We start from the raw sequence: 15971 nt of genomic DNA, 5'->3' as shown, positions 1-15971 counted from the left end.
AAAACGTCCATGGATTCTTCTTACTGGAACTAGTTTAAACACAAATATTCCTGAAAGCTTTAACTTTCCTTTCTTGTGACTGACGACTGTCTTTTAACGAGTCGAAATTTACTTGTATTTGCATATCTTCCCCTAATAGGATGCAGCTCTCCGACGATGCTACCTGCACTTCTGATGCTGCCCACTAGGCGTCAGGGCGCCCCGGGTTTTCTTTAAGCATGTGACTGGGATCCGGTCGGAGATCTTATCCGCCCTCAACCCAGCCTCGTTCTGTTCGCCGTTTAACGACCATAAGCCATTGGAGCAGAATTAGGCCATTCAGCCCATCGACTCTGCGCTGCCTTTCCATTGTGGCTGATTTATTATCCTTCTCAACCCCTCTCTCCTGCCTTTGCTCCATAACCTTTGACACCCTTACACTTTAAATGACTTGGCCTCCACAGCTGTCTGTGGTATTGAGTTCCGCAGAATCACTCTCTGTCTAAAGAAATTCCTCCTCATCTCTGTTCTAAAGGGACAATGCCCTTGAATGGAAAGGTCTACAGAAAGTGGTGGTTACAGACCGGTCTATTACGGGTAAAGCCCTCTCGGTCACTGAGCACATCTACACAAAGTCCGTCATCGAGGCCTCCACCCAGTCATGCCGTCCTCTCGTGCTGCTATCAGGAAGAATGTACAGGAGCCTTAGGACCCACACCACCAGATTCAGGAACAGTTATTGCCCCTCAACCATCAAGCTCTTGAACCAGTGGGAATACTTTCACTCATCTTATCACTGAACTGCTCCCACAATCAATGGACTCACTTTAAGGGACCCCACAACTCATTTTATCGATATTTATGATTATTTACTACTGTAACTTTGTTCTTTTTTCTCATTTTGTATTTGGACAGTACGTTGTCGTTTGCACGTTGCTTGCTTGTCTCTCCAATTGCGACTGGCATTTCACTGATGCCATTTTCCTGCTTGTAATTACCGGGAAGAGGCCAGGTCCTTGGGTGTCTTTAAAGCGGAAATTGATGGGTTCTTGATTGGACACGGCTTCAAAGGTTACAGGGAGAAGGCCGGGAACTGGGGTTGAGGAAAGAACGGGATCAGTCATGATTGAATGGTGGATCAGACTCGACGGGTGAGATGTCCTAATTCTGCTCCTGTGTCTTATGGTCTTATTACTGCAAATGTCCGCAAATGATTCTGAGGGTTGCATATGCTGACATATACGTACTTCAGTAAATTTACTTTGAACTGTGAAATCTGATGTCCATCCATTCTGAGGCTGTGCCCTCTGGTCCTAGACTCCATCACTAAAGGAAACATCCTCTTCACATCCACTCTAGTAGGCCTTTCAGGATTTGAAAGTGTTCAGTGAGATCTCCCCTCATTCTTCTAAGCTCCGGTGAGTACAGGCCCACAGCCATCAAGTGCTCCTCATACATTAACCGTTTCATTCCCAGAATCATTCTCACAAACCTCCGCTGGACCCTCTCCAATGTGATTACTTCTTTTCGTAGATAATGGGCCCAAAAGTGACCATCATATGATAAGCTTCGATCTACAGTTTGAGAGGGAGAAGGGAAACTCGGAAGTGTCAGTCTTACAGTTGAACAAAGGGAACTATGTTGCTATGAGGGAGGAGCTGGCCAAAGTTCAATGGAACAATACTCTAGCAGGGATGACAGTGGAACAGCAATGGCAAGTGTTTCTGGGAATAATGCGGAAGGTGCAGGATCTGTTCGTTCCAAAGAGGAAGAAGAATCCTAAGGGGAGTAAGGGGAGGCTGTGGCTGACGAGGGAAGTAATGGACAATATAAAAATAAAAGAGAAGTATAACATAGCAAAGACGAGTGGGAAGCCGGAGGATTGGGAAACTTTAAAAGAGCAACAGAAGGTAATTAAAAAGGCAATACGCGGAGAAAAAATGAGGTACGAAGGTAAACTAACCAAGAATATAAAGGAGGATAGTAAAAGCTTCTTTTGGTACGTGAAAAGGAAAAAAATAGTTAAGACCAAAATTGGGCCCTTGAAGACAGAAGCAGGTGAATTTATTATGGGGAACAAGGAAATGGCAGACGAGTTGAACAGGTACTTTGGATCTGTCTTCACTAGGAAAGACACAAACAATCTCTCAGATATAATAGTGGCCAAAGGACCTGGGGTAACTGAGGAACTGAAGGAAATTTATATTAGGCAGGAAATGGTGTTGGATAGGCTGTTGGGTCTGAAGGCTGATAAGTCCCTGGGACCTGATGGTCTGCATCCCAGAGTACTTAAGGAGGTGACTTTAGAAATCGTGGACGCATTGGTAATCATTTTCTGATGTTCTATAGATTCAGGATCGGTTCCTGTGGACTGGAGGGTGGCTAATGTTGTCCCTCTCTTCGAGAAGGGAGGAAGAGAGGAAACAGGGAATTATAGATCAGTTATCCTGACGTCGGTGGTGGGAAAGATGCTGGAGTCAATTATAAAAGATGAAATTACGACACATTTGGATAGTAGTAACAGGATTGGTCCGAGTCCGCATGGATTTACAAAGGGGAAATCGTGCTTGACTAATCTTCTGGAATTTTTTGAGGATGTAACTATGAAAATAGACAATGGAGAGCCAGTGGATGTAGTGTACCTGGACTTTCAGAAAGCCTTTATAAAAGTCCCACATAGAGATTAGTGAGCAAAATTAGGGCACATGGTATTGGGGGCAGAGTACTGACATGGATTGAAAATTGGCTGACTGACAGAAAACAAAGAGTAGCGATTAACGGGTCCCTTTCAGAATGGCAGGCGGTGACTAGTGGGGTACCACAGGGTTCAGTGCTGAGACCGCAGCTGTTTACAATATATATTAATGATTTAGATGAAGGAATTAAAAGTAACATTAGCAAATTTGCCGATGACACAAAGCTGGGTGGCAGTGTGAAATGTGAGGAGGATGTTATGAGAATGCAGGGTGACTTGGACAGGCTGGGTGAGTGGGCAGATGCAGTTTAATGTGGATAAATGTGAGGTTATCCACTTTGGTGGTAAGAACGGGAAGGCAGATTATTATCTAAATGGAGTCAAGTTAGGAAAAGGGGAAACACAACGAGATCTAGGTGTTCTTGTACATTAGTCACTGAAAGTAAGCATGCAAGTACAGCAGGCAGTGAAGAAAGCTAATGGCATGCTGGCCTTCATATTGAGTATAAGGGCAAAGAGGTCCTTCTGCAGCTGTACAGGGCCCTGGTGAGACCACACCTGGAGTACTGTGTGCAGTTTTGGTCTCCAAATCTGAGGAAGGACATTCTTGCTATTGAGGGCGTGCAGCGTAGGTACACAAGGTTAATTCCTGGGATGGTGGGACTGTCATATGTCGAAAGATTGGAGTGACTGGGCTTGTATACTCTGGAATTTAGAAGGCAGAGAGGGGATCTTATTGAAACGTATAAGATTATTAAGGGATTGGACACGCTGGAGGCAGGAAGCATGTTCCCGCTGACGGGTGAGCCCAGAACCAGAGGCCACAGTTTAAGAATTAGGGGTAGGCCATTTAGAACAGAGTTGAGGAAAAACTTTTTCACCCAGAGAGTGGTGGATGTATGGAATGCTCTGCCCCAGAAGGCTGTGAAGGCCAAGTCTCTGGATGCTTTCAAGAAAGAGATGGATAGAGCTCTTAAAGATAGCGGAATCAAAGGTTATGGGGATAAGGCAGGAACTGGATACTGATTGTGGATGATCAGCCATGATCACAGTGAATGGCGGTGCTGGCTCGAAGGGCCGAATGGCCTACTCCTGCACCTATTGTCCATTGTCTATTGTCTATAAAAGTGCTCCCAATGCTCCATGTGCGATCTGACCAGTGCTTTACAAAGTCTCGGCATTTCATCCTTGTTTTTACACCCTAGTCCTCTCGAAATGAATGCCAACATTCCACTGGCCCTCCTCACCACCGACTCAACCCACAAGTTAATGTTTAGGGAATGCCGCACAAGGAATCCCAAGTGCTTTTTCACCTCTGGTTGCTGAACTTTTCTCCCTGTTTTGAAATAGCCTTTGTTTTCATTCCTCTATCAAAGTGCATAACCATACATTTCCCTTCACTCTGTTCCACCTTCCACTTCTTTGTCCAATCTCTTTATCTTCCTAAGTCCTTCTGCAGACACTCTGCTTCCTCAACTCTACCTGCCCTCTACCTATCTTCATATCATCCGCAAACCCGGCCACAGAGCCTTCAATTCCATCATGCAAATCATTGATATATAATATGGAAAGAAACGGTCCCAACAACGACCCCCGCAGAACGTCACTAGTCATTGGCAGTCAACCAGAAGTGGCCTCCTTAGTTTCCTGCCAGTCAGCCAATATTCCACCAATGCTAGTATCTTTCCTGTCATACCGTGGGTCGTGGGTTCATACCTTGTGTGTGTGTGTGTGTGTGTGCGTGTGTCGTAACGACTCTTTCTAAAGCTGTGGGAGGGTTGTGTTTCCACATTAACAAGAGCTGGTGAGCAGACACTCAGTAGCACCAGCCCACTGTTCACAGCCAGTAGAGATCTGAGTGAACAAGTACTGGCCCTGCTACTTACCAAGGCAGTGCACTGCATTTCTGATTGTAACTGTGTACTGTATATTGTCAAGTCTTTCTTCCACACAGACACTGCTGCCCAGGTTTGGGATCTGGCTGGATTCAGACTCAGGACTATCCATCTCAAAGTCCAGTGCTGATGCCACTAAACCACTGGCTGGCCCCTTATATACAGACGAAAAACCGACTGTCCACTCTTTTCCACAGATGCTGCCTGGCCTGCTGAGTTCCTCCAGCATTTTGTGTGTGTTGCTGGGCTTTCCAGCATCTGCAGATTCACTCTTGTTGGAACAGAAGTAGTGAGGTAGTGTATCTGGGTTCGCTGTCCGTTCAGAAATCTGATGGCAGAGATGGATGTCCATCCCGGAGTGAGGATTCTGGTCAGTTTGGAGTGTGGGAGTGATGGATGTCCATCCCAGAGTGAGGATTCTGGACAGTTTGGAGTCTGGGAATGATGGATGTCCATCCCGGAGTGAGGATTCTGGTCAGTTTGGAGTGTGGGAGTGATGGATGTCCATCCCGGAGTGAGGATTCTGGACAGTTTGGAGTGTGGGAGTGATGGATGTCCATCCCGGAGTGAGGATTCTGGTCAGTTTGGAGTGTGGGAGTGATGGATGTCCATCCCAGAGTGAGGATTCTGGACAGTTTGGAGTCTGGGAATGATGGATGTCCATCCCGGAGTGAGGATTCTGGTCAGTTTGGAGTGTGGGAGTGATGGATGTCCATCCCGGAGTGAGGATTCTGGACAGTTTGGAGTGTGGGAGTGATGGATGTCCATCCCAGAGTGAGGATTCTGGACAGTTTGGAGTGTGGGAGTGATGGATGTCCATCCCGGAGTGAGGATTCTGGACAGTTTGGAGTGTGGGAATGATGGATGTCCATCCCGGAGTGAGGATTCTGGTCAGTTTGGAGTGTGGGAGTGATGGATGTCCATCCCGGAGTGAGGATGCTGGACAGTTTGGAGTCTGGGAATGATGGATGTCCATCCCGGAGTGAGGATTCTGGACAGTTTGGAGTGTGGGAGTGATGGATGTCCATCCCGGAGTGAGGATTCTGGACAGTTTGGAGTGTGGGAGTGATGGATGTCCATCCCGGAGTGAGGATTCTGGACAGTTTGGAGTCTGGGAATGATGGATGTCCATCCCGGAGTGAGGATTCTGGTCAGTTTGGAGTGTGGGAATGATGGATGTCCATCCCGGAGTGAGGATTCTGGACAGTTTGGAGTCTGGGAGTGATGGATGTCCATCCCGGAGTGAGGATTCTGGACAGTTTGGAGTGTGGGAGTGATGGATGTCCATCCCGGAGTGAGGATTCTGGACAGTTTGGAGTGTGGGAGTGATGGATGTCCATCCCGGTGTGAGGATGCTGGACAGTTTGGAGTGTGGAAGTGATGGATGTCCATCCCGGAGTGAGGATTCTGGTCAGTTTGGAGTGTGGGAGTGATGGATGTCCATCCCAGAGTGAGGATTCTGGTCAGTTTGGAGTCTGGGAATGATGGATGTCCATCCCGGAGTGAGGATTCTGGTCAGTTTGGAGTGTGGGAGTGATGGATGTCCATCCCGGAGTGAGGATTCTGGACAGTTTGGAGTCTGGGAATGATGGATGTCCATCCCGGAGTGAGGATTCTGGACAGTTTGGAGTGTGGGAGTGATGGATGTCCATCCCGGAGTGAGGATTCTGGACAGTTTGGAGTGTGGGAGTGATGGATGTCCATCCCGGAGTGAGGATTCTGGACAGTTTGGAGTGTGGGAGTGATGGATGTCCATCCCGGTGTGAGGATGCTGGACAGTTTGGAGTGTGGGAGTGATGGATGTCCATCCCGGAGTGAGGATGCTGGACAGTTTGGAGTGTGGGAGTGATGGATGTCCATCCCGGTGTGAGGATGCTGGACAGTTTGGAGTGTGGGAGTGATGGATGTCTGTGAGGATGCTGGAGAATTAGGTGTGGGAGGTGGCGGATGTACAGAGGGGAGCGTTCACTGAATTGGAGGGCCATAGAGATTCCTGTACGATGGAGAAACTGAGTGGTATTGTGCACAGTTCTCTGACAATGATGACACAGGTGGGGAGAGCAATGGCCTTCGGTCAGGATATTGACGGCTGGAGTTGGGATGTCATGTTACAGTTGAACAAGATGTGGGTGAGGCCAGTTTTGGTTTAATGTGTTGTCATAGTCCGGTCCGTGAAGTCCATATTCCGGTTCACGGTCCGGTCCATCAACCCTTGCTCCAGGTTCTCCTATCTACCCTGTTTCTGTTCTTGTTGAGCTAATTGAAACAGCTGATGCTCGTTGGGGCTGGCTGCATAAATACCTTCAGAGACCAGGGTGTGGCTGCTGTATTGCTCTTGTCCTTACTCCTTGTATCCCTTCCCCTGCCTTGTTTCCTTGCCTGAAGTTCTTGTCTCGCCTTGCATTGCCAGCAGCCTTGCCTTGTCTTGCTGTCTGGTCCTGGAGCCACCCTGTTCCTAGCTCCTTTCCTGTCCCTTGCCTCTGCCCAGGTAAGCCAGGCTGTCTCGCCGTTACCTGGGGTTGGTTCTGTCCCTTCCTGTCCCTTGCCTCTGTCGGGTGGTGATCCACGCCCTGCCCAGGAGGAGCCAAGCCTCGCCTCAAGTCTCCAGCCTCACCTGTAGATTTCTGCCTCGTCCTGCCTGCCTGCCAAGCCTCGTCCTTGCCTAGTTCTGGGGTCCAAGTCAGAGGCAAGACCCAGGTACTGGATCATTGTCCAGTCTCTGGCTAGGAGTCCATGCCCGGGCTCCTAGTTCCCTTGTTCAGTCCTGTTCCAGGTTCCTGGTTTTCCTGTCCATGTCCTTGCCATTGCCTTGTATCCTAGTCCTGTCCCTAGTACTTCAGTGTCTGTGTCTGGCACTTGGGTCCGTTCCCAGCCACCTCCTTATGACATGTGTACACATCCGGTCATCCAGGAGTTAAACCAGGAAAGGTGCAGATAAGATTTATTTCCCGAGAATGGTGGTTTCATTTATTAGGGGTGATCGGATGATCTGAGATTGTTTTTCCCCAGAGCAAATGAGACTGAGTGATAACCTTGTTTATAAAATCACCAGGGCGTAGTGGATGGTGGCAAATTTCCCAAGGCAGTAGAGTCTAAATCTGAGACAATGGTGGAAAGCGGGAGGGGATCTCCCACCCACAGATCCTGTCCCACCCACTCTCCGCACTCCAGCCCCAGACTAGGACGGCAGGGTCTGGGCCCGAAACGCCGACTGTACTCTTTTCCATAGATACTGCCTGGCCTGCTGAGTTCCTCCAGCATCTTGTGTGTGTTGCTCCGATTTCCAGCATCTGCAGATTTTTTTTTTTCAAGTGCACAACCAGTACAGATAACTCACACACAACACATAAAGTGATATTACGATAAATGAACTAAGAAATAACAAGGTGCACACGTTACTGAGCAAACAGTGGAAGACTAGTGGCACTTCATGCGCGATGAGACCGAGATGCGGTAGGGACCTGCTGGGTACGTCTTTCGATTGGATTTCAGTCCGTGATATTGCTGCGATGCTGACCCCAGCCGTCACCTGTAAGAAACGTTTCCCGGCAGCTGAGTTTATCTTGATTACGAACAACACAGCGACCATATTTAGCTCTTTGTACCCTCACTGACTGCTTGGATCACATCGATTCCCACTGCGAGGAGCTGGGAGCGCAGCACCGATCCTGCAGCACGGCCTCTTCCCTGATCAGGTGTACGACTCAAAGCCATGGCAAATGTTCACCATTACCCGTTCCAGATCATAGTTTTCCATCTGGTTTTCTCTGGCACTGCAGTCAAAGCCTGCCCCGATGCTTAACCGGGTTCAACCCCCAGCTTTAGATGGTCACAACAATTTTGCGACATTATGTTCACTTCCCGGTGGGGACTCTGAATTCATTCTTTCCGGTGACCAGAACAGCAACTCATTGAATCTTCAATACACGGAGAAACTCCAAGACCCCGGCTTTTCTCCAGGGTGCCCCAGCCGTGACTGCGAGTTCGCAGTACGAACCTGGCGGTCTGGGCGAGCAGAACGCGGCCGGGCAGCGAGGCTGAGCGCACAGGAGCCGCGGACACCACTCACACGTACCGCAGCCGCTGAATAAAACCGCGGGGTGGTGTGACACCTCGTGGTCAGTGTTAAAATTGCAGCTGGGTCGTCAGAGAGGCTATTTCCTTTTATGGAAAATATGCAAAGAAGAAGCGGGTGCGAAATGTCTAAAAGCTGCAGTAATTTACAAGAGACGAATATTAACTCGAGGAGATACATGCGTGTGTAGGCTGCTGGTTGTGTTGAGGGAATGAAAGAAAATGTTTGAAATTGCTGGTCGTGAGGATGGTAAGGAGTGATGAGCATGATTGGCCGGGGGTGAGGTGGCTAAGAGATCATACTTACCTGGCAGGGAACTGTCGGTGATCAGTAAGGCTGAGGTTCCAGGATGAGGCTATCCCATTGCACTGCGGGTGTGCTGATGCCTGCGATGTCCCCAAATGCGGGATACTCGACTGCAAAATTTGTGGTAGTGGGGGACTGCGTTCGCGCTCTCCCCTGACCTTCGGTTGAAAGCTAGAATCCAACTCGTTATCCGCACAACGCCAGTCCCTGCGAGTCCGTTTTCCTCACCTGGTGTCCGGGCATCGTGGGCGGGTTCCTGTGCTCTCTAATGGTTTTAGAATGCCCGGAGGTTGGTAACTCAAAGTTTTTTTGAGAGGATGGTTCCCATCACAAATAATGGCGAGACCGCACCGTCACACCAGGGGACCGGGGAAAGGACTAAAGGGGCAGGGAGCAGTGTGTAGGCGATGAGTTAACTGGCACTCGGAAAGGTGTTTCACGGAATAGACACCTGTGATCGGAGGCACAATGAGCAACTCTGCTCCAGTCTAGCTATCTCACCAGCTGAATCTTGTCACTGCAGCCTCCGGTGCATGTCTATCTCCCCTATAATGCCTACAGGTACTCCCTCTCTGCACACGATCTGGCACATCTCCCTCAGACCACCTCTTCCTCACTTAAACTCCACGATCATTCATGTCTTTTCAAGGCTGGGGATAGATTTTAAATTTTGGAAGAACCAGACAACATGGGGCCAGGAATTAATGATGGGGAATTCTAAAATGGCAGAGGTTCCACCTTGATCTCACTGGTAGGTCGCAGAAAACATCTCAATAATGGAATCTTCATCACTAGAAGCAAGGTGTGAGGCAAACTATTTTGGGGCAAAAGTAAGTACCCAGGATATGAGAGTCTGTATCCTGGGCTCCCGAAGCACATCGCTGTAGAGTCAATGACTCACCAAAATTCCGTGGATTCTCCGGGGAGGTCCTAGAGCATTGCAACACCACCATTCAAGGAAGGAGGGAGAGAGAAGTAGGAGCCTGTAGATCAGTTACTGGGAAAATACTGGACCAGTTAGTCGTGGACCAGCAACAGGACACTTAGAAAAAAGGCAGAATCAATGTGACTTTATGAAAAGGAAATTGTGTTTGAGAACATTTGTCAGACATTTGTGAGGATAGATAGGGGGTTCAATGATATACTGTATCCGGGTTTCCGGATGCTCAGTATAAAAACTTCCTGCACAAGACATCACAGGGTTAGCGGTGACAGATCATTTTGGAGAGAGCGGTGGGAGTGTAGCAGAGGACAGAGAGCCGTGATCAGTTAAACTGGTGAGTGTTCACAGGGCTGAAACCTCTGATGCTGATGATGTGAATGCAGGGAATGAGTGCATTGTAGCCCGATCTACTGGTGATACACAGATATGTGGGGCAGCACGATGCAAGGGGGGCACGAAGAGGGATATGGAGAGGAGAGGTGAGGTGTGTGGGCAAGGTGTTGGCAGTTTGAACGTAAGGAAGGGAAAACCTGAGCTTACCCACTTGCGGGGCGGGGAGTGGGGGTGGGAATGAAAAGACAAGTTTCCATAGACGCCGCCTGGCCTGCTGAGTTCCTCCAGCACTTTGTGTGCGTTGCTCAGATTTCCAGCATCCGCAGATTTCCTCTTGTCTGGGATTGAACTCTGGCAGGGTGTTTTCCCAGGGTGGGGGTGGGGATGGGGGAGATCTGGAAATAGTGAGCAGAGCCCCGGAATGATGCCTGTATCAGGCGGCTGAGAGGTAGAATTCCTTCCCTCCGCGGGGTGAGGGAGGGGCGACTTTCGAAATCTCACCCCCAGTGAGTGGTGGAGGCAGAGTCGGTCAACACCTTCAAGTTGGAGACTGACAGATATCGAAACTGCATGGCAGTCGAGGGGTACGGAGAGACCACAGGAAGGTGATGTGGAGGCCAAGGTCGAATCAGCCAAGAACTTTTTGGAGTGGCAGCGCAGGCAGGAGGGGCCGAATGGCCTGATACTGGCCCACATCCTTGTACAGACAGAACTGGAAAGGCCAAATGGACAGTCCTGGCCAATATCGTTGCACGCACAGCCATGGTGATGAATGGGAAGAGCACTCGGTTACCTGATCCGTTCCAGGCTGGACACCCGGGACGGGCAGAGTCAGTGACCACAAGGAGCTGAACAACGAACAGGGGCGGGGTAAACTCCCCGTTCAGCAGCCGGGCACACCTGGGGAGGAGGTGCTGGAGTGGGGAGCAGTGGGCCTCGGGAGGGATTGGGTGGTGTGGTGACAGGGTAATCGAGGTGGAAGTAGTGAGGGGAAAACAGGAGCGAGGAGACCAGGATGGGAAGACAAGTTTAAAGAGGGAAGGGGCACTATGGGCTCAGAGTGAGAGTAATACCTAAAAGAAAATGAGTGAAGTTGTTAATTGGACAGAGACATATGGCAAGATTTGGAAATACATATCCTGGTAATATATTGATTTTTAAACAATACTTTTTATCAGGTGGATCTCTCCAACAATTCAACAGCTAAATCCTTACAACACCGATTACATTCCAAGTAAACAGTCAGCACCTTTTACACCAGGGAGTGGTGATCTGGACACAGTGTCCCCAGGTAACTGCACCCCATAACAACACTGACGCAGTGGCCTTCAGCAAATGCCACTCACTGAAAGAAGCTGCCTGTGATGCTGCATGAGACTTCAACACACCTGAGCCACCCTCAGACGCAGTTCATGGCGAGCAGGAGGCTGCCATCCCCAGAGAGCAGCGAGCAGGTAAAGAGGGGGCCAAACCCGGCAGAGAGCTGTGCACAGGGTGCCGCTTCAGACCAGGGCAGCGGGCCGCTGATCGCTCCCACTGGGCGAGGGTATCGCAGGAGGTCGGAGATAGGGTTGCGCGTCGACCTTTGGAAAGGGCTGCTGGAGGGGGGAGTGAAGTGAGGAATTGAGGGCAGCGCAGACACTGTAGACCAATCTCTCGCATTCTCAGAATCAGTAACCAGGCACAGTCCGACTCCGGGCATGAACGGAGATCACAGCGGACGGCTGTGAGCTGATTATTACATCCCGGTGGAAGCTGCGTGACGACACATTCCAGTGCGCAGAGTGACGAGGCAGTGGGATCAACTTAAACAGAGGAGAGGGGTGACGGGACAGCAGGGTCTTTATCCGAACGAGAGCACCGTGCAGGTCTGTGGTGAACACGGTGAGGGGAGGGGCGGGCTGAAACCTCCCAAAACAGCTGGAGGACACATTCTTCTACAAAATGGCACCTCACCGGCATTTCTTCTGCCGGCTTTAACCATGAACAGCGGCATGACAGATTCTCTGGCACGGTAACCTCCACCCACAGGTAATCCCACAAAGAGATTCTTCGGACGTGCGAAACCGCAGGGAGTAATCGGCGGCTCAACCTGCGCAGTCGCCATCTTCCCCGCTGTACGTTGTCTGATGTTGTAACTGTTGAACCTCTTTTGGCACAGGGCTGACTGAAAGGCTTTCTCCTCAGCGTGATGCTGCGATAGATTACTGGCCGTGTAAAAGCACTTTCTGCACACTGAACATGCAAAAGGCCTCTCCCCAGTGTGAATTTTGAAGTGCTCGTTCAAGTTGCTGGGTGTGTGACATCTCTTCTCACACACTGCTCACCTGAACCTCTTCTCCCCGGTGTGAACCCGTTGATGCTCGATCAGGTAACCAGACCGGAAAAACCGCTCCCCGCACACAGTCCATTCGAAAGGCTTCTCTCCGGTGTGAATCTTCTGATGCTGGGTCAAAAGACTGGAGGTATAGAACCGCTTTTTACACGCAGCACATTCAAACGCTTTCCCATCCGCCTGGACCTGCTGATGTTGGATCGGGTTACTGGACGTGTGAAATCTCCTCGCACGCACGCTACATTCACACGGCTTCTCGCCCGTGTGAATCTGCTCGTGTTTGCTCAGGTCACAAGGTGTGTAGAACTTCCTTGAGCACAGAGCACAGGCAAACGTCTTCTCGCCGCTATGAATTTTCTGTGTTGAATAGGAGTACTGGATGTGTGATTTCTCTCCCTGCAGACAGTGCACTCGAAAGGCTTCTCTCCGGTGTGAACCCGCAGGAGCGTGTCCAGCCAAAGCGCTTCCCGCACACGTGGCACGGAGAGGCGTCCCCGCACCGACTGCCCGGGAACTGCCGGCTGCAGTCAGCTGCTCCACCGGCTCTCTGCCTAGTCCTCGTCAGTGCTTCGCATTTGTTTCGTCTTGTCCTGTAATCCATTCTCTGCAGCCCGGGATGTCTCCCAGACAAGAGCAAACGGAATCAGTGATCAGCTGGGAATGTCGGGAAAACAGGTTCGGGGAAAGGGATTCAGCGAGGAAAGGAACACACATCAAAGTTGCTGGTGAACGCAGCAGGCCAGGCAGCATCTGTAGGAAGAGGTGCAGTCGACGTTTCAGGCCGAGACCCTTCGGTGAGGAAAGGGATTATTTATGTAAACTGGCATAGACAGAGGAAGGCCGATTGGCCTTCTCCATCATATAAAATTATGATCTGACTGTAACCTTAAACCCATAAGCCTGTCCATCTGTTCCATAGAGACCTTTCACCCCCTGCTAGTCACGTATCTATTCACTTCCGTCTTTAAAAAGATTCAAAGACTCTGCATACACTGGTCATTACCAAGATCATAACTCTCTGACAGAAAGACACGATAGTAGCTTTTCGCTCTGCCTCAACCGGCTGACATAGTTTTAAACACTGGCCCTTAGTCCTAGATTCGAGGAAAATGATTCTAGATTCAAAAGGGAATACAAGTTGGAGGCACAAGACACTGCGGGTGCTGGAAATGGGCAGCACTGTGCAAAGTGCTGGAGAAACTCAGTGGGTCTGGCAGCGTCTGTGGGCGACACGGTGGTGAGCATCACACTGTTACAGTGCAGGCCACCTGCGTTTAACTCCGGCCACTGCCTGTAAGGAGCCTGGACTGTACACTCTCCCCGTGACCATGTGGATTTCCTTCGGATGCTCCAGTTTCCTCCACATTCCAGAGACGTAGGGGCTGGTAGATTGATTGATGACGTGAGCGTAAGTGCGGGGGGCGTGGGTTCGTTGGACTGGAGGGGCCGGTTACCATACTGTATCTCTAAATTAAAATGTTCAAATTCTGGGCAGGGAAATGCACAATCAACGTTTTGGGTAGAGACCCCTCATCATGACTGAGTGACGGAGAGGTTACGTTATTTGACTCATAACTCAAAGACCCTGAGATCAAATCTCACTATGAAGAAATTCCTTCATTCAGACAGGACTAATATAACCATATAACAATTGCAGCATGGAAACAGGCCATCTCGGCCCTTCTAGTCTGTGCCGAACTCTTACCCTATCCTTGTCCCTCCGACCTGCACTCGGCCCATAACCCTCCATTCCTTTCCTGTCCATATATCTATCCAATTTAACTTTAAATGACAACATCGAACCTGCCTCAACCACTTCTGCTGGAAGCTCGTTCCACACAGCTACCACTCTCTGAGTAAAGAAATTCCCCCTCATGTTACCCCTAAACTTTTGTTCTCTAATTCTCAACCCATGTCCTCTTGTTTGAATCTCCCCCACTCTCAATGGAAAAAATCTAACCACATCAACTCTATCAATCCCCCTCATAATTTTAAATACCTCTATCAAGTCCCCCCCCCCTCAACCTTCTACGCTCCAAAGAATAGAGACATAACTTGTTCAACCTTTCTCTGTAACTTAGGAGATGAAACCCAGGCAACATTTTAGTAAACCTCCTCTGTACTCTCTCAATTTAGTAAACCTCCTCCACTACTCTCTGGCATCTCCCATCTAGCCACTGCCGAATCCATTTTACTACTTCTATATTAGTGCCTAACGATTGAACCTTCCTACCTAACCTTCCATGTGGAACCTTGTCAAAGGCCTTATTGAAGTCCATATAGACAACATCCACCGCTTTACCCTCGTTAACTTTCTTAGTAACCTCATCAAAAATTCAATTAAGATTTGTCAAACATGACTTTCCACACACAAATCCATATTGACTGTTCCTAATCAGACCCTGTCTATCCAGATAATTATATACACCATCTCTGAGAATACTTTCCATCAATTTACCCACCACTGACGTCAAACTCACAGGCCAATAATTGCCAGGTTTACTCTTAGACACCTTTTTAAACAATGGAACCACATGAGCAATACGCCAATCCTCTGGCACCATTCCTGTTTCTAATGACATTTGAAATATTTCTGTCAGAGCCCCTGCTATTTCCACCTAAATTCCCTCAAAGTCCTAGGGAATATCTTATCCGGACCCGGAGACTTATCACTTTTATATTCTTTAAAAGTGCCAGTACTTCCTCTTCTTTAATTCTCATATTTTCCATAACTATCCTATTTGTTTCCTTTACCTTACACAATTCAATATTCTTCTCCTTAGTGAATACCGAAGAAAAGAAATTGTTCAAAATCTCCCCCATCTCTTTTGGCTCTGCACATAGCTGTCCACTCTGATTCTCCAAGGGATTATTTGGAATTTTCTACCCTGGAGGTTAATGATCTGGAATTAACACCACCCTGTTGGACCTGGGTGAAAAAAAAATGCAGATGCTGGAAATCTAAAACAGAAACAGAAACTGTTGATAAAGAATTTAGCTGGTCGGGTCCAGAAGGGTCTGTGACATAGTTCCCTCTAAACTGTGCGCATGTGCGCGCGCGCACACGTTTTTCAACCAGCGCACAAAGGAAATTAGTGCGCGCACAAAAAGTTACTTACCTAAAATAACACAGTAGTTAATAATTATACTTATTGAAAATAATCTTTTAGCTAACTGTTTCTGTTAACTAGTTAGTCGGTTTTTCAAATACCACAATGCACGTCACTAATTTACGTCACCTCACCTATCCTGTTCTGGTTTGAACAGCTGCATCACGGCGGCGGCTGTGTTTGGCGGACGGTGTTCATATCGTAAAGTTTACAAAGATCTGTTTCAAATCCTGTAGATAGCTTACTAAGTTTTTATTGGAAAAAATATTGATTCACTATGTTGAATTCAAAAGAAGCGAA

General features: G+C 48.8%; 1 non-coding gene across 1 annotated transcript; it reads left to right on the top strand.

Moving 5' to 3' along the window:
* Positions 1 to 8942: 8942 nt before the first annotated feature.
* Positions 8943 to 9106, top strand: LOC140198513 (U1 spliceosomal RNA). The gene has a single exon (XR_011886181.1). It is a non-coding gene; the product is annotated as a U1 spliceosomal RNA (small nuclear RNA).
* Positions 9107 to 15971: the final 6865 nt, after the last annotated feature.

Source organism: Mobula birostris, chromosome 5 (assembly GCF_030028105.1).
Source record: "Mobula birostris isolate sMobBir1 chromosome 5, sMobBir1.hap1, whole genome shotgun sequence".
In the NCBI taxonomy this organism is placed as follows: Eukaryota; Metazoa; Chordata; class Chondrichthyes; order Myliobatiformes; family Myliobatidae; genus Mobula; species Mobula birostris.
The sequence above is the reverse complement of the archived record's forward strand: the minus strand, read 5'-3'. Positions and strand labels throughout refer to the sequence as shown.